Raw genomic sequence first — 19505 nt, forward strand, 5'->3', positions numbered from 1 at the left:
TGTTTTCCCAAAGTGCAGGTCTGCAGGTAGACCCCGTCAGGGGGGGGGGGGTCGTGGACGGAGTGATCCCGTATCGGCGGCGGTTCCGTCTAGTCGCGCTCGCTGGGCTTTCGCTTCTTTTTTCCCCCCGAAGCAATCACGGACCAGCCGAGCGCAACTGTGGCGCAATTAAGCTGTCTGTGATTTTTAATTAAAACTAAGAGGCGTGATCGGTCTGGGGACTTTTTTTTGTTTGCCTTTCAGGCGGTACGCGTCATCATCTTCATAATGGCTCCGATAATAGGCCACCGTCGGATGAAAAATGGGATCGTATTTACTATTTTGCATCTTCAAACAATAATAACGGGGAGGGGGGGACGGGGGGCCGAGAGTATAGAGAAAGTGAATGCGTTTCCGTTTTATTCATTCCCTTCTCCCAGCACTTTGCCATCTAAACATTGGGGGCCACAATTAGGGCAATAATTATAATAGAGGCATGAATAATTCAGACGTTTGCAGAGGAGGCGTTTCGGGGCGGCGGCGGCGCCCTGTGGGTTCAATCAATACCGCAGCCGTCGCCACCTTGGTCCCGGGCAAAGTCCATTATGACTTCTAATGCAGCTGAGTGGATTCTGAGACCAGAAAGCAATTTGGTGTTGATAACTCCAGGGAGGCGAACCTAGGGAACTTGTGTGACAGACAAATAAACAACGCTTAAACCCTGATTCATATACTCGGCGCGATCTCAAAATCCAGGGCCTGGGGGCGGCCATAGCTGAATTGTTAGATCATATACTATGATCTAACAATTCGGGGGTCAAAATGGGGGTCTTTGGCACAAAGACGTTTGAGATCCTATATGACATATAGGATATCAAACGTCTTTGTGCCAAAGACCCCCATTTGGTCGCCGGCAAGCTCATAGCGCGGCACCGAGTGCTGCGCTATGAGCTTGTACATCTGCTATTTTAGAAAAATCATGAAAATGTGTGCGAATCTTTCAATATATTTTTAAAGCGTGCATTTGTAACTAAAATCTTTGCTTCTCCCTGGAACAACATATTTTGAGATGGGGGTACGCGGCTAAATACATATACATTTTGGGGTCCTTGACATGAAAAAGTTTGAGCACCACTGACATAGTGACATAAGGTTTAAAAAAAACTGTTAGCATTTAGAAGGCATAGAATCGGAAACTCAGTCCTTATGTTTTCAAATTTGGCCTATCATTTGCCTATACTTTTGACATGACCAAAATACCAACAGCAGGTTGAAAGTGGTTATAAGCTTACATTCTGACACTAAAGATGTGCAGTGGGTCTGTGGATGTGTACAGTCTGTCAACAGCACTGAATAATGAATGAACGTACGTCTATCACCAATGAATATATGAATGAATAATGTACAAATACAGCCTGTCAACAATGGATAGGAGAAGAGGCCTGTATCTTGAGTGCTAATTTAACTCAGAGTGTAAAAGATAAATAAAAAGGTGTAATTTTTTGTGTCTTCCATTTTTATTACAGGTGTTTATTCTATATTTGTCGTGGAAACCTTGTATGTCCAAAACCAAACCATTACCATAAAAAAAAACTGTATTCGAATGGATCCAATGTAATTACCATTTACTATTTAGCTCTTAACCTTTTCCTTCGTTCAATATTTATAAAAACCCACAGACGTATTTTGTTTTCTTAAAACATAACAGATATACAAGCTCAAAATGTGTCGCATGTGAGCTTAGATCGGCTATTTTTGCTACTTTTGTGTGATACTGCAGTATGAAGTAGGGCAGTAATGTGCGGGGGTGAAAAAATATGGAGATAAGAGGTTTCCACCCGACAGCGACAATATAAAATAACAATAGTCTTGGGCAGTGGTTCTCAAACTTCCCAGGCACCACCAGAAGCAAAGATTTGAGTTACAAATGTTTACTTTAAAATATATATATTCACTCGGTGCCGTGCTATGAACTTGTAGATCTGCTATTTTTGAATAGCCAAAGTATAAAAGGTTAAAGTGGTTAAAATTATTGTGATGCTATATTAACACATTTTGCTGGGGACCCCCTGGAACGCCCCCCACGGACCCCTGGGGGTCCCCGGACCCCACTTTGAGAACCAATGGTCTTGGGTATGGAACGGATACATGTCTGTCTTTAACACAGAGTGTGCTGCAGGCCGCTGCCCAGTGCATTGTGTCAATTATAACTTTTTGTATTTTTTTCCGTAAATTATCGCCCTAGTTGATCATACAACAGCGTCACACAAAAGCATCAAAAGTAGCAGATCTACAAGCTCGAAACGCGGCGCGAAGCGACGCGTTTCGAGCTACTTTTGATGCTTTTTGAATTTGAATCCTGAAAAGAAACAGTTTGGGAAACATATGAGGTTTCCACCCGACAGAGACGACATTCAGGGGAGCCCCCCTGCGTGGTTTATGTTGATATTTCGTGTGGATTCTTATTATGATTATTTTATTCCCCCCCCCACCCCCACCCCCCATTGTCGTCGCAAATCAGACCCTGCTCATTCCCGCACCTCTTGCATCCGCCCGTGTCAGCAAATTGCCTCCCCATTTGCTCCGAAAAGCGACCCCGGGAATATCGATTTACCCCACTAAGAGGAATGATAATCCCCCTGTGAAATTATTCTAATGTAAATTCCACCCCGAGGTTAAAGCCAGTCAGAGAGATGTATGTGCATTGTTGCTGCATATTCCCTTTTACGGTTATGTTGAATAGTAATGACAATAAAAAAAATGTAGATGATGATGATGATGATGCTCGACTACTGGTGGTGGACCTTATTACTTGACTGTGTGGATACTAGTGAGGACCAGTTATATGACGATATGTTGAAAAATGGGTGATGTGGTCCTTTAAGAATGAACCATTTCAAATGTCCAATATTAAAGTGCCGCGCTATGAGTTTTCAGATCGTAGATATAATCGTAAAAATGGGTGCAAATCTTTTTTTTAAGCAAACATTTTTTACTCAAATCTTTGCTTCTGGGGGTCCCTGGAACAACTTATTTTGAGATGGGGGGTCCGCGGCCAAATACATATAATTTTGGGGTCCTTGACATGAAAAAGTTTGAGCACCACTGATTATAGCCACATACGTTTTTTTCAGAAAACTGTTAGGATTTGGAAGACATTTGTAGAATCCCCCAGAAGCAAAGATTTGAGTTACAAATGTTCGCTTTAAAAATGTATACATTCAAAGATTTGTACACATTTTCATTTAAAAATAGTAGATATACAAGCTCATAGCGCGGCACTCTGTGCTGCACTATGAGCTTGTATATCTGCTATTTTTGAATAGCCAAAGTACAAGATAATGGTTAAAGTGGTTCAAATCTAAAATGACGCTTTCCCGCTGAGACGGTGTAGCGCCTCAGTAAACTAGGATCACAGGTACAGAAAGAAGAACCTAGCATCAGTCTAAACAATATACTGTCAAAAATAATAATCTGTACATTGAAACTATAGGACACCAGGTAAGCAATGAACCTAGCATCTGTGTAAATAGCATGCTATCTAAATGTCATTGCATTACATCTGATCCGCACCAAACTGGGCAGGACACATACAGTTCAAGGGTCTGTCATTATAATAGTCCCACCAGGAGCCATCAATGAGCCTTTGCTCCAGTCCACACCAGACTTAGAACAAACACTGTTTAGGGGTCTGCCCTGACAATATAGTCATACCAGGGTTCACACGTGGCCCCCAGGGGCCGCATGAGGGTCCCCAAGGGGGGCCACAGGCGCACCGTTGATCCAATCCACACCAGACTTGGCACAAACACTGTTCAGGGGCCTGCCATACAGCAGTGTTTAACATTACAAATGTCCATAATTCTGTAACCATTGCTCTGATCAGCGCAATATAGGGCCGCAATTGAAGGCCATGTAGCAACCTTAACAAATCTAGTATAGTGGACATTGCAGATCTGCAGCCAGGTTCGCAGGTTCAAAGCAATGCATTGATATCAAAAACAAAATGTAGGCTACTTTGTAATTTCTCCTTTTGAAACCTTAAAGGGCCAATTCATCCATTTTCAACCTGTCTCAATGCTCCTATCTGCACCGAACGTTGCACAAACGTGGGTTCAGGCTTCTGCCATGAAAATAGTCACAAAAAAAACAACAACAAAATTGCACACATACAGGGCGCTACAGCAGTGTTACGGCCAAGTTTAACACTTCGCCATAACTCTGTGACCAAAATAGAAAGCTTACAAAGAGAAAGCTAGAGAAGTTACGCAGTACACCTCTGAAGCGGTTAAACAGATCTTGATGCTATATTAACTCATTTAGCTGGACTCATTTAGCTGAGAACCAGTGTTGTAGATTGGATATCGTTGCTGTCAGGCAGAAAGCTATTATCTCCATATTTTCAACTCATTTTTCTTAGTTTTTTCGTAAATTAATGCCCTACTTGATCATACTACAGTGTCACACAAAGCATCATCACACAAAGTAGATCTACAAGCTTGAAACGCGACGCGAAGCTACGCATTTTGAGCTTGTAGATCTGCTACTATTTTTTTATTTGAATCCTGAAAGGTATCAGTTTTGGACATATGAGGTTTCCACCCGACAGAGACCGTATAGATGGAGGTCCGTCCGGCCTATGTCTGTGCGGGCGGCTGGCATTGAGAGCATTAATAACATGTTAGCAGAGAAGCTGACACGCGACGTATATTACCACTGACAGCAAATCTCCAAAAATGACAAGGAGTCCACAGCAACCATTTCTGGTCTGGGAGAGGAATGGAATGGGAGACGCCGCAGTAATTCAACCTGAATAATATGTCTCCTGAGATCAAGCAGTGGTGGAAGAAATACATCGACTTTTGTATTTATTATATATATATTTATATATATTTATTTTTACTTAAAGTGGTATTATGAGACTTTTTGGGGGTGAACTTGCAGATCGGGCTATTTTCAAATAGCAAAGGTTTTAAAATGGTTAAAGGATGACTTCACCCATTTTCAACGTATGTTCATATAATTGGTCCTCACTAATGCTCATGATAAAAGGGTACCGTTTTTTTTTTACTCGGTCTGTGTCTCATAGGATGGCTGTGGACGCTTTATTTTATTATAATTGATGCGAGAACAATGGCTTCCATTATAGGATGCTAACTTTCCAGGAATAGAAAGCCTGCCGTTTCTATCAGCATGGATTCCCCATCGATGATGTCACTGGTAGGCGGGTTTCTGGACTGTCCACAGCCCTCCTCTGAGACACAGACCGTGTAGACAAAAACGGTGCCGTTATATTATAATGAGCATTACCAATTATATGAAGACGGGTATAAAATGGGTGATGTCGTCCTTTAATGCATGTTTTGTAATAATAATCTAAATCTGCAAAGTAACACTAAAGTTACTACAATAATTGTACTGGACTAAAAAGTACAATATTTGCCCTCTGAGAAGTAAGTGGAGTAGACCCCATTAGGTGTCGAAAAACTGAAATGTAATGTTAAAAATAATGTACTTGAGTGATTGGGTCTTCATTCTTCAGCGTTTCTGTAACTGTTGGCCTTTTTTTTTTACAGGGTGGGGTAGTTAACCCCAACCCCCAACCTGGAGGACAGTATTTGAGTTTAATGTACTTAGTCACTTTCCACCACTGAGAACAAGCGCCCCCCCCACATACACACACACCCAAGACCGTGTGAGAAATTCCCATTAGAGAATAGAGGCCGTCCTTCTTGTCCGTGGCTTTTAATTTACAGTGGGCAGTGAAGGCGACACGGCTATACCTTAACCCTTTGAGACCGGGAACGCGCCCGTGTAATTTTTTTAGATTTGAGCTATTTTTAAAAAAGCATCGTTTTACACTTTGGGCTATTCAAAAAAAGCAGATCTACAAGCTCATAGCGCGGCACTCGGTGCCGCGCTATGAGCTTGTAGATCTGCTTTTTGATCTGCTTTTAGATCTGCTTTTTTTTTAAATGTGTACAAATCTGTGAATATAGCCTATATTCTTTTAAAGCGAACATTTGTAACTAAAATCTTTGCTTCTGGGGGCGGTCCCTGGAACCAAATGTTTTGAGATGGGGGGTCCGCGGCCAAACACATCTAATTTTGGGGCAATTATGAAAAAGTTTGAGAACCACTGATACTATAGCAACATACGTTTTTTTCAAAAAACTGTTAGGATTTAGAAGAGATTTGTAGAAAGATTTGAGTTACAAATGTTCGCTTAAAAATAAATATATATTCAAAGATTTGTACAAATGTTCACGGTTTAAAAAAAAAAAAAGCAGATCTACAAGCTCATAGCGTGGCACTCTGTGCCGCGCTATGAGCTTAGATCTGCTATTTTTTTTTAATAGCCAAAAAAATCAAAAAATTACACACAGATGCGTTCCCGGTCTTGATGGCTTAACTGTGCAATCCAATCGCTGTGAAGCAGATTGATGTTGAAGGCAGGAAATAACAATGATAATTCCTTCCCCCTGTCTGAGTGTGGGAGGGCCGAGGTGTTAAGTCACTGGGCTTACATCCCTTTGATTCACTATAGGTTCTAAACGCAGGGTCTGGGGACCGCCACAGGGTCCAAATGGACACTACAGGGGTCTGTAAACTCAAGAGTGTAAAATGTCCACGCCGAGGCTGAGTTCTTGCTATGTGGGGTCTGTATGGTTCCATTTGGTGTAAAGTAACTAAGTACATTTACTCAAGTACTGTACTTAAGTACAATTTTGAGGTACTTTTACTTTACTGGAGTATTTCCAATGTTCTATACTTTTACTTCTACTCCACTACTTCTCAGAGGCAAATATTGTACTTTTACTCCACTACAAGTATGTGACAACTTAGTTACTTTGTAGATTTTGATTATTATTACAAAACATTCATTAACCACTTCAGCCCTATATACATTTCGGCCATTTGAAAATAGCAGATCTACAAGCTCTCAATGCGTCGCGATGTGACACATTGTCAGCTTGTAAATCTATTTTCAAAATATTACTTTGAAAACTTTGTGAAATGGGACATTCTATATAACGAGTACTTTTACTTTTGGTACTTTAAGTCTATTTTGATGCCAAGTACTTTTACTCAAGTACATTTTTAATACAGGACTTTTACTTCTAACAGAGTATTTATACATTGTGGTATTGATACTTTTACTTAAGTAAAATATGTGAGTACTTTTTACACCACTGGACTGGGGTTCCAGTATTGTTTAGTTCAGTGATTATCAACCTTTTTTTTTTTTGAGGACCCCCAGTTTGATATACATCAGGTCGAAGACCCCCATTTCATACCATTTTAATGTAATTGTTTTTAATCTCTGGTACCCCGATCTACACTGTAAAATCATCAGTGTTAATGTAAGTCCCCACTAGTACCACCACTACTGGGTGAAGTGGTTGTGTGACAGGAATCTATGGAGGTTAAGTTTCTTCAGCGCCAGCATATTGGTTTTATGAAGCCTGTCGAGAGAGATGGAGATCATATCTGAGACATGGGAGACGTGTGATGAATAACAAGAGGTGTGATATAGTATTATGCATTGAAAAAAATTATCTGTCTTTGTATCGATCCGGCACAGAAGTCTGTCGCTCAGCTCCTCAACACGCCATTATCTCCCTCTCTCATTGTATATGATCTGAATACATCATCTATAACCACTATGCAGCTGCATGATATTAACCACATCCTTACATGGCCTGTACTCCTACTTACAGACAGGTTAGTTCCTTATGAGCCATAGCGCTCATGCCCAGTGGTGGAAAAAGTACTCTGTTTTACTTAAGTAAAAGTATCAATACTGCAATGTAGAAGTACTCTGTTACAAGTAAAAGTCCGGAATTATAAATTTACTTGAGTGAAAGTATTGGTATCAAAATGTACTTAAAGTATACCAAAAGTAAAAATACTAAAATGTTTGAAAATAGCAGGCTTGTAGATCGGCTATTTTCAAATACCCAAGGTATAAAATATGCCTAAAGTGGTTAATGTATTTTTTATAATGTAATAATCTGCAAAGTAACTAGTAACTTAAGTTTTCAAATAATTGTAGTGCAGTACAGTAGGCTACTTGAGTAAATGTACTGCGTTACTTTACCTATAAACCTCCTCAGACATGGGCTCTCCTATGTCTGCCATAGCTGAATGGTGTAGAGAGAGGCCGCCCAGGAAACCAGGTTCATTTCCCGGCTATACGGCTATGTGCCCATGGGTGTCCATGAGCAAGACAAACGCCCAACCCCCTCCCCCCGCACGAGTGCTCAATATGACCACCTGAGCAGCACCTGGTCAACTGGGTGAAGCTGTAACAGAATTTCGTGTGCAGCATTATAAAAAGGTCTACAATACATTATATGATGTGAGTTCTTGGGGAGGGGTTCCGTTGATGATAAAAGACAGACGCCCAGATATACTGTACATGCATCACGTGCTTGCAAGGTGCATGGAATTAGCCTTTGATTTATTAAGGCAGCAGCTAATTATCACTGAATGGGACCGTACGCCCTTCTATATAGTCATTTTGCTTTTGTAGCAAAGCTTAAAGGAGTACTTCTACCGATGTTATACCCAAATCTGTTGTTGTTGTTGTTGTAACAGAAACATGGGCTGTAGTCAAGAACTGACATTCACCTCTGTGAAAGAATAACACAAAACACACTCCAACATTATGTCCTCAACTTCATTCAAATGGGATTTGGGTGCAAAATGGGTGAAGTGTCCCTTTAAGGAGCAGAGTGGACTGCAGGAACCGCACAAACATGGATCCCTCAGCCAGCTCTGCAGTGAAACGAAAAGCCACCATCCAGTGATGCTGAAATGGATACAAATTGATACAAGTAGCAGAACACAGAAACGTTTTTTGGAAGTATCACAATGCAACTGCCAACTGAGAGAAATTGAATTTGGGCAAATAATGCTCATAAAATAAATGCATTGGGTGACACAAAACAAACTCCTTGAAGAGGGACGTACGGCAGCACCAGGGTTCTGCTGCTGGTAATGCTGATAACTTGAATTGTGTTTTCCGTTTGTGAAAATGTGTTAGAGAAAAGAGAAATCCTGTTTGGTGCCTTGAATGTTTTCGTTGGATGTGGGGAAACGTATGTATCCGTTTGTACATTGTAACCGCAGTGGTGGACAGTAACTAAGGACACTTACTTGAGTGTTGTACGTAAAGTGGCATTATGTAACTTTTTTTATGTGAATAAATGTTGTCCAATCTGTATGGTAGAGAGTATGTTAATACAATAGAACTGAAGAACTCATACAATTGGGGTATTTTGTCTCTCTGCTCTTCTATTGAGACATTTAGAACATGTCAAAGGTCATGTCTCACCTAGACACAGGATTTGACAAGAATTTTGACCTGATGGTCAAGATTCAATTTATCCCCTGAGCAAGCAGGCCGGCTCTATTAGCTCAATGGTAACAATGTCAGCACTTGCGCAGGAAACCAGGTTCAAATCCGGGGTATAAAGAGGAAAGTTACATAGTGCTGCTTTAATTAAAAAAAAGAAATTAACATATTGAGTGCCATAAACGGTCCGGACCGTTTTTGAGAAGCCATGCGTCATGTGCCATAAACGGTCCGGACCGTTTTTGGCCAATTTTTTGGGGCGTTCTAACGAAACTTTGGGAACATCCAAGGAGTCTCTGAGAAGGAGAGGCCGGATGTCGATCCATGTCAAAAATGCTTCCGGTCGGCCGCTCCAATGTTAACTCCTTGTCTAAAAGCTTAATATCTCCATTTATTTTTAACGTGGTGGAAGTGAGCCGTTTTCGATCGGCGATCACTCTGCAATGGAGGATCGCCTTAGAAATATTATTGTTCCAGGCGTTAGTCGGGACCCTCCGCCGTCTCGCACGCAGGCTTTGTTTACATGCACTTCCGCGTCGGGGCTTCTACAGCACGAAACATATGTAAGTGGATGGAAGATATGCTGGCACTGGACGTACCCTATTTTAATAAACCTCTGGCACACAATGTGTTAAAAATGTAGTATCTGTACTTTACTTTAATATTTTAAATACTTAAAATATGCGATTAAAGAACCTAATTTCTGTCAGAACATTTTGAGGAACCAGAAGTTCCTCAAAAAATATGTATTTTTTACACAATAAAAAGGGTCCTGTGGTCTTTGATGGCCATAGGCTATGTGAGTTATTGGGGGCTAGAAGAGCTACTGTAAATAATAATAAAGAAATCGCCGGGTTATTGTGTAAAAAAATACATATTTAGCCACCTGCCCGAATGCCCTCGCCTACTGTAAATAGATCGTGAAAATTGCTAAAACTATAGAAAGCAGTGAAATAATTTGTTTTAACACTCATCTTTTATTTACTTTAATTACAAGCGAAAACATAAACCTTGGTTGTAAAAAAACAAAGTTGTCCTTTCAGGGTTCTTTCTAGGACCAAACATGATTAGGCTTTAAAGAACAATGACACACAAAAAAAGATTATAACGTAAGATCTAAAAATCGCGACGCGTTGTGAGCTTGTAGATTTTCAAACATTTTAGTACTTTTACTTTTGGTATAACGTACATTTAGATACCAATACTTTTGTACTTTTACTCAAGTCAATTTTGAATTCCGGACTTTTACTTGTAACAGAGTACTTGTGCGTGCGTGTCTCGTACATAGTCAGATCCTCATTTCATTTCACACAATTATGCCTCAACCATTTGCCTGCAGTTACATCCATTGAAAATCCATGGCTGCTTTAATGGAATTATAATGATGCTGTGTCGCCGTGGCACCTAATCAAATGGAATTGATTTAAGTTGCTTTCTGGCCCGCGGCCGCGCTGGCGCTCCGGGGGCTGTGTCTCCTCTCCCCGTGATGCTCCCTGGCTATGGGATACAACGGTGTGTGCGTGCGTGTGTGTGTTACTATACGTGCGTGGGCCAAATGCCATCACAGGAATAGTAGAATTTGGGGAATAGATAGACATTGTGAGGGACAATGTTCCTCGTCCTCACGAGAGAAATGGTTATTTTATGGTTAAGAAAGATTTAGGAAACAATTTCGTTTAGAATTACACATTTTGAGATTATAGGTTCAGGGGTTAGGTTTGGAGTTATGGCTGATTTCCCCCCCCCCCCCCTTTTTCTCCCCAATTTAGTCGCTGTGCCAATGTATTCCTCCCCATTACACATTTCTGTGTTGTCACTGCTCTTGTATCCTACTGACTCACCTGCCAGTGAGGAGCCCCCACCGGCAGGACGTAGAGCCTTCGTGCTACTCCTCCCTTCCCAGGATAATTATGTGCAGTGACAATTATCACCCATCCCGCCCGGCTTCCCTCCCCCGAACGTGGGACAATTGCTTTTGCGTAGACGCTCGACAAAGCCGGATGCATCCTTGATTCAAACCCACAACCTCCGCGGTGGAGGGCAGGCACTGCGTTTTTTGTATTAAAAAAAATATATATATACGGTTTTGGACATACAAGGTTTCAACCCGACAGCGACACATATGCATGTGTGTGTATTTCGGTGCCAAGGCTGAGTCGGAGCAGCCCCGGGCCTATCCTGCGCTGTGAAATCTTCGGTTTCAAATTTAACTCTATGAGAAAGAAAGAAAAAAAAACAGTGGAGGGGAAGCAGCCAGATAGATACACACACACACACACACACACACACACACACACACACACACACACACACACACACACACACACACACACACACACACACACACACACACACACACACACACACACACACACACACACACACACACACACACACACACACACACACACAGGTCTACAGGGAGATTACAGGCAGCAGAGACGGATGGCTCACTAAAACCAGCCAGCCTTATGATGGATGCACTTCCTCCCCTTATCTGTGTATGTAGGCATTGTTGCATTGTTCAAATCCACCCCCCGCCCCCCTCCTCCACTGAGACAAGCCTTAGACCGACGTATTATGACTGATAGCGCTTTATTTTTTAACCCATTATAACCGGGAAAAGCATCTGTGTCATTTTTTGATTTTAAGCACTTTAACCATTATTTTATACTTCGGCTATTCAAAAATAGCAAATCTACAAGCTCATAGTGCGGACAAATACATATAATTTTGGGGGTCCTTGACATGAAAAACCAGAGATATTATAGCAAAATGAGTAGAACATTTTTTTTTTTGGATTTAGAAGACATTTTTTTAATATAAATATATATTTTAAAAGGAACATTTTTTAACTTTAATATTTGCGGGGTCCCTGGAACAAAATATTTTGAGATGGGGGTCGGCGGCCAAATGGATATCATTGTGGGGGTCCTTGACATGAAAAAGTTTGAGCGCCACCAATATAGCAACATAGGTAACCCGTTAGGATTTAGAAGACATTTGTAGCCTCAGGTCTTGATGGGTTAAGCTTACACAGGGAAAACAGACGATATTATAATGCAAAGATGGAGGGGGGGGGGAAATATATATGAAATAAAATAGGCTTAGGCTTCTCTCCTTCTTGAAAGCTGGTTTGTCGTTATAAGCCTCTAAAAACAGACATAGTCCAGGTTTCTTTACGACTTCGCGAAGAGATTCCTGAATTCATAGCGGCGGCTATTTACCCATTTGTCTTGTCTCTTTTTATCCTCTTTTGTAAAGTGAGGAACAGGCACGGAGGCTGCGCCCCGACGCTGCTGACAAATGGAAGTGATGACATAAGGACTTTCAGGCCTGCTTGCGAAGGGCTTAGCCGTGAACTACGGCTCACATTACCACTCCACTGAGCTCTGCACAACTGCCGAGGGAGCCAATGGAGGGGGGAGAAGTAGGCTACACTCAGATGTAGTTATTTTTTACTTAACACATTTAGACCCGAGGCCAATTTAAAAAAAAAGCCTTCTAAATAAAAAAACTACAAATATTTATTCAAAAATGACCAAAAATGTACGTTGCTATATACTGTACGTATAGCAACAGGAACCCAAAAAGGGGTTCCCGTCCTGAAAGGGGTTCCCGCCCTAAAGGGGTTAACCCATTCAATCCGGGAACGCATGCTGTATATTTTTTTTGTGTTGCTATAACCATTATTTCATACTTTAGGCTATTCAAAAATAGCAGATCTACAAGCTCATAGCGCGGCACCGAGTGCAGCGCTACGAGCTTGTAGATCTGCCTTTTTCTTCGTGAAAATGTTTGTAAATTTAAAGTTTTCTGTGTTATTTTTTTATTTACTTATGTTGCTATTATATCTGTGTTTTTTCATGTCAAGGACCCCCTCCCCTCCCCATCTCAAAATATTTTGTTCCAGGGACCCCCAGAGGCAAAGATTTGAGTTAAAAATGTATATATATATTCAAAGATTTGCACACATTTTCACGATTGTTTTTCTTCAAAAATAGCAGATATACAAGCTCATAGCGCGGCACTCGCGCTATGAGCTTGTTGATCTGCTATTTGAATGACAAAGATGACAGAGATACGTTCCCGGTCTTAATGGGTTAAGTAAAAGTAACAATACCAACAATATGAAAATACTCTTTTACCAAGTAAATGCCCTGTATTCAAAATTGTACTGGAGTAAAAACGTTTTCTTTCTCACAATGTGGCGTGCTGTGAGCTTAGAATAGCCTGACATTTTAAATATGGTTTAAGAGGCATATATACTGTATGTTTTGTAACGTACAGTAACTACAGTAGTTACTTGTTTTCAGATATGTGTAGTGGCGTAAAAAAGTACAATATTTGCCACTGAGATGTAGTGGAGTAGAAGTATCAGGTATCAAAAAATGGGTTAAAAAAAAACTCAAAATCATACTTCAGTAAGTAGGTCGTAGAGGCTTATTGTCGGCATCGGCCAGGAAAGCGGGAATCTATCCCAGTTTCAATGTGCGAGGCCCTCTGGGAGATGGATTGCTGAGGTGGAGCCGTGCTACTCATGCGCTGAGTTGGCGCACAGCCCGGGATCGAACCCGTGACCTTGTGGTCCAAAGGCGTCTACAGAGAACTTAAATACTGTAGTACTTGAGTAAATGTACTTTGTTACATTTCACCACCGGAAGGAACCACCACAGAGTTAACCCATTAAAACCGTAAAAAGTGTAATTTTAGATTTTTAACTACAGCTATTCAAAAATAGCAAATCTACAAGCTTGTAGAACTGCTATTTTTTTTTTTTTTTTGTGAAAATTAAAATCTTTTAACATATATTCACATCCATTTTTTTACTCAAATCTTTCCTTCTGGGAAATATTGGGCTATTAAAAAAATGCAGATCTACGAACTTGTAGATCTGCTATTTCTTAATCTTTTTCTCGTCAAAATGTGAGTAAACATTTTTTACTCACATCTTTGCTTCTGGGGATTCTACAAGTCTTCTAAATCCTAACAGTTTTTTTTCATTATAAAAAACTTATTGCTGGGTTTTCATACTTTTTCATGTCAAGATTTGCACACATTTTCATGATTTGCTTCTTAAAAAATAGCAGCAGATCTACAAGCTCGTAGCACGGCACTCTGTGATCTGCTATTTTTGAGTAGCCAAAGAAATCTTAAAATGTCACGGATGCGTTCCCGGATTCTCCCACAAACTGCTGTGCAAATCCAAATATACAAATCAGGGCTCTCTCATTCGCTTCCCTGGCAGAGTCTTCCTGTTGTTGTTGTACTGTAAATAGACTCTCTGTTAGAGATAGAAAGAAGTATCGTCTAGTTAACGGCGCTCCACAAACAATGGCCTCGCAATGCGGGATACGTTTGTATAGGCAGTGGTGGAAAAGTACATTAAGTATCGTCTCTGTCGGGTGGAAAGTCCAAAACCGTTATACTTTTAAGGGTTTGTGTGTGTGTGTGTGTGTGTGTGTGTGTGTGTGTGTGTGTGTGTGTGTGTGTGTGTGTGTGTGTGTGTGTGTGTGTGTGTGTGTGTGCACGTGTGAGTCATGTAGAGGTTAGGTTTAGGAATTGGAATCAGAGTTAAACAAGATTTATACTTAAGTTACATGCCAGCGTCATGCACCGAAAAAATAGCTGATCTAAGAGCTTAGATCTGCTATTTTTCAAAATGTTGATGGTGCGTGCGTGCGTGTGTGCGTGCATGGGATGTGGATAATTCGAGCAAGAAAGGCACACACATTCTGCACATAATTGCAGCGTGGTGCAATGTTTTACTTAAGTAAAAGTATCAATACCGCAATGTAGAAATACTCTGTTATAAGTAAAAGTCCGGAATTGAAAATGTACTTGAGTAAAAGTACAAAAGTATTGGCTTCAAAATATACTTAAAGTATCAAAAGTAAAAGTACCAAAATGTTTGAAAATAGCAGATCTACAGGCTCACAACGCGTCGTGATGTGACGTGTTGTGAGCTTGTATTTTCGAATAGCCTATGTATATAATAGGGCTAAAGTGGTTAATGTATGTTTTATAATGTAGTCATTTATATCTGCAAAGTAACTAGTAACTAAAGTTTTCATATAATTGTAGTGGAGTAAAAGTAAAAAAGTAATTTGCCTCTGAGATGTAGTGGAGTACAAGCAAAAGTACTGACATTTGGAAATACCCCAGTAAAGTAAAAAATACCTCAAAATTGTACTTAAGTACAGCACTTGAGTAAATGTACTTAGTTACTTTACACCACTGGTTGTAGGGTTAGCATGACCCACTGTCATCATCTCAAATTCTACACATCCTCTTCTTTGCAGTCAGTCCCGTTCAGCCTGTGTGCTGCTGAGGGGGTTGAATGATCCAGTGAAGGACAGAGCTCTCTTCCCCTGCACTCTGAAAAGCAGAGCACATGTGTGCAGCCAATTGTGTATGACAAATAGAGGGCATTCTGAAAATGCCCTTTTGCTCAAGCTGCAGCAAAATTCGTTTTCTGGGCCTCTTACTCCCCCCCCCCCCCCCCCCCCGTCTCCGTCCCCGGAACCCCCGTGTCTCCCATTTCGCTTGCAGAAACCATCTATCTCCATATTTCAATTTTCTTTTAAACTAGATTTTCAGGCCGCTATACGCTGCCTTCAAATTCAGTCCTGTATAGCAATAATCAGAGCAATGGTCACCGAGTTATGGCCATTTGAAATGTTAGACACATGCTGTAGTGCCCCATTGGTGTGCAATATGTAGGTTTTTTTTGGTGTGACATTTGTCATGGCAGACCCCTGAATAGCCAAGGTTGGTGAGGATTGGAGCAACAGTGTGCCTGTGGCCCCCCCCAGGGGCCCTAACTTGGCCCCTGGAGTGACTATTGCCATGGCAGACCCCTGGCCAGCTGTTTGTGCCAAGTTTGTTGCGGATCGGAGCAACGGTGCGCCTCGCAAGTCCACATGTTACGTTTGTGACGTCCACCCACCGTCGACCCACCCTCTATGCAATTTTATTATAGGATGTTTCTTTTTTTCAATGTAAATTAACGGCCTCCTTCGTCATGCAAAAGTGGCCTTTTCAATCATGCTGATTGCAGTCAGCGTCCTTCAATTAAGGGGAAGGACGCTGATTAGAGGAATGTTCTAATTTGGAACAGGTTCTTTTCAGACACGCTGATTGCAGTCAGCGTCCTTCAATTAACGGGAAGGGTGCTGATTGGTATAATGAAGGTTTTGAACCGGCTTGGTTCAATAATACTAATTGCATTTAGGAGGGTATACAACACATTGAATGCTGATGCAGTTGATCAGCACTTTAGACAGTTCCAACAAGTTGCCGAACACCAGTGCTGCGCAAAGTGACCGTTGTCCCCGTTGCGTAATGGCAAACGAGGAGGCAAGGTTCTGGTACATGATGGATACCGCTACCAATTTATTTTAACAAAAGGTGACCAAATCTACTGGCGCTGTTGGAGGAAGACCTGCAATGTCTTCATGCAAACCTCTGTATTCAACATGGATGAAGATAATCCACATATCAACATTTGAACTGTACCAGACCAAAATCACCAGGATGATGGTGATGTTATTTCAACCACTGCCATTGTACAGAGGATGACTCAGGCGATTGAAAATGACCCAACAAAGCCTGTGAAGAGGATATACGACGAGGTCGTCAGAGATGCTACAGATGATGAGAACATCCTTGAATTCAACAGTGTGCGTTCCAAACTGAACAGTAAGTCGCTTTTGCCTTCAATCCCACACAGTGTCGATGAGGTTCACATTGAAGATGAGTGGGCTAGAACATGGGATGGAACTGACTTTCTGTCTCACCAAGACAATGACTATTTTTTTTGGCACAGACAAAGTTTTTGCCAAGCTGAAAAGGTGTTCAGATGTTTATATAGATGGCACATTCAAAAGCTGCCCGAGGCCCTACGAGCAATTCGCAACCATCCATGGCAAGTACCACGGTGGGGTAGTGCCACGTCATGTGCTTGATGACCGGTAAAACGGTTGGCCAGTACAGGCACGTCTTGACGCACTTGAAGCGAAAAAGTCTGGCGCGTAACAAGACACCACTGGAAACCGCAGCGCGTAGTGACAGACTTTGAGAGTTCTCTGCTCCTGGCAATACAGACGGAATTTCCACCTAGTCAGTCATCAGGCTGCCATTTCCATTTCTGCCAAAGCTTACGGAGGCGAGTTCAGGAACTGGGGCCAGCAGGTGCGTACCGGCGCTCTAAGAGCTTAAAGACATGCATCCAGAAGTTTATTGCCATTGGCTTTGGTGAGGCAAAACTTCAGGATCCTGGCACTTCCCCGCTGCGGCTAACTTCCTCCAATACATGGAGTGCGACTACATCAGAGAGGGAGTGTGTGTGTGTATGTGTGTGTGTGTGTGTGTGTGTGTGTGTGTGTGTGTGTGTGTGTGTTTTATTTGACCATTTGTTTATTTTTTTATCGTTTCAGGATTCCACGGAAGATGGAGCTCAGCTCCATCACTCTGGATCTTTCTGAGCCTTAAAGACGAGCAGCGGCTGGTGGAGGTCAGAACAACTGCGGCAGACCGGGGAGAGGCTCGTCCACGAACAAAGAGGAAATAAAGAGGAGACGTCTTGAAAACAGAATTTCACGTCTGGAGTGGGAGTACAATCACAGGGAGCGCACACTGACAGAGTATTGGGATTCGGTGCGCAATGTTGCGTGAAACGTGAAAGACATTGTGTGAAAGACATTTATTTGTAGGCCAACAGTTGAAAAACATTTTGTTTTAAAATAGTTTGAGTTTGATGGGCCTACTGTTCTGGCCTCAGGTAGTCTATACTTGGTTGAAGAGTTTCTGTTGTTGTTGTCTTTTTATTGATTTTGCTTGTCGTTTTTTTTGGCCTGTTTTTTTTCCTCCCTCCCCATGTAAAGAGTCTTTGAGTACCTAAAGGCGCTATAAATGTGAGATTACTGTGCAAAAGAAGATTGCTACTTCTTTTCTAATTGCTTGCGTGGACATTGGTTTGTGTTCGAACTATATTTGGACAGACTTTACATGATTCAATAGTAATGTAATAATAATATTATTATTATTATGCATTATATTATTAATATTACTAAGATTATTACTACTAACAACAATAATAATAATACATAAAAAAATAACATTAATATTAAAAATAAAATAATAATAACAGTAATAACAAGAATAATAATAATATTCCAATAATAATGGGAATAATAGTGGAGGTTTGTGTCAATCTAGTTCAGTGGTTCTCAACCTTTTCAGGCCGTGACCCCCACAATAATCATATTTTAACTGGGGACCCCCCACTCGGTTCCACAGATAAATATTGTGAAAATAGCAGATCTACAAGCTTGTAGATCGTCTATTTTCATTTTTTTGCCTCTTTCTTTTATTATATGACAATTTGGCCAATGTTTGACCATTTTTTAGTACAGTTTGTTGGTTACTTTTGATGCAGTAATTACCTTTTTTGTATTAAAAAGGTCTTAAAAGTAACCTAACCCTAACTCAGTCACTTCATTGTCATCTGGGGACCCCCCTAAAATCATGTGGCGACCCCCCTGGGGGTCCCGACCCACAGGTTGAGAACCACTGATCTAGTTAACAGGCCTATAGTGTTGGCCTAAAGACTTTTAAGCTACCTGTCAGTCGACACGACAGTCGACCTGTTCATGTTTCAATATTTAAATGAATACAGGTTGAGCTATGTGATAATTGCCCATATTGCTTTCTCTGCACCCTGAAACACATCAGAGCAGGTTCTTATTGGAGTGTGTCGTGCACCACCGGTGCTGCCGTGCGTGCAGCGCTTCATGATCGGAATATTGGGATGTCGGAATTATGGGTTTATATGGCACGGTCGGAACATCGGGATTATGGGTTTAATATAGTTGTAAAAACGGGGACTTCGGAACTATGGGTATTTTTCTGAATTATGGGAGGTCTGAATATTGAGAGGGTCCGAGGCTAAATACATATTTTGGGGGTCCTTGACATGAAAAAGTTTGATAACCACTGATATTATAGCAACATACATTTAAAAAAAAAACTGTTAGGATTTAGAAAACATTTTGTAGAATCCCCCAGAAGCAAATATTTGAGTTAAGAATGTTCACTTTGAAAAAAAATAATATATATATTCAAAGATTTGCACACATCTTCAAGATTTTTCAAAAAGCCAAAG

Source organism: Gymnoscopelus braueri, assembly GCF_963280865.1.
Source record: "Gymnoscopelus braueri genome assembly, chromosome: 7".
Lineage (NCBI taxonomy): Eukaryota > Metazoa > Chordata > Actinopteri > Myctophiformes > Myctophidae > Gymnoscopelus > Gymnoscopelus braueri.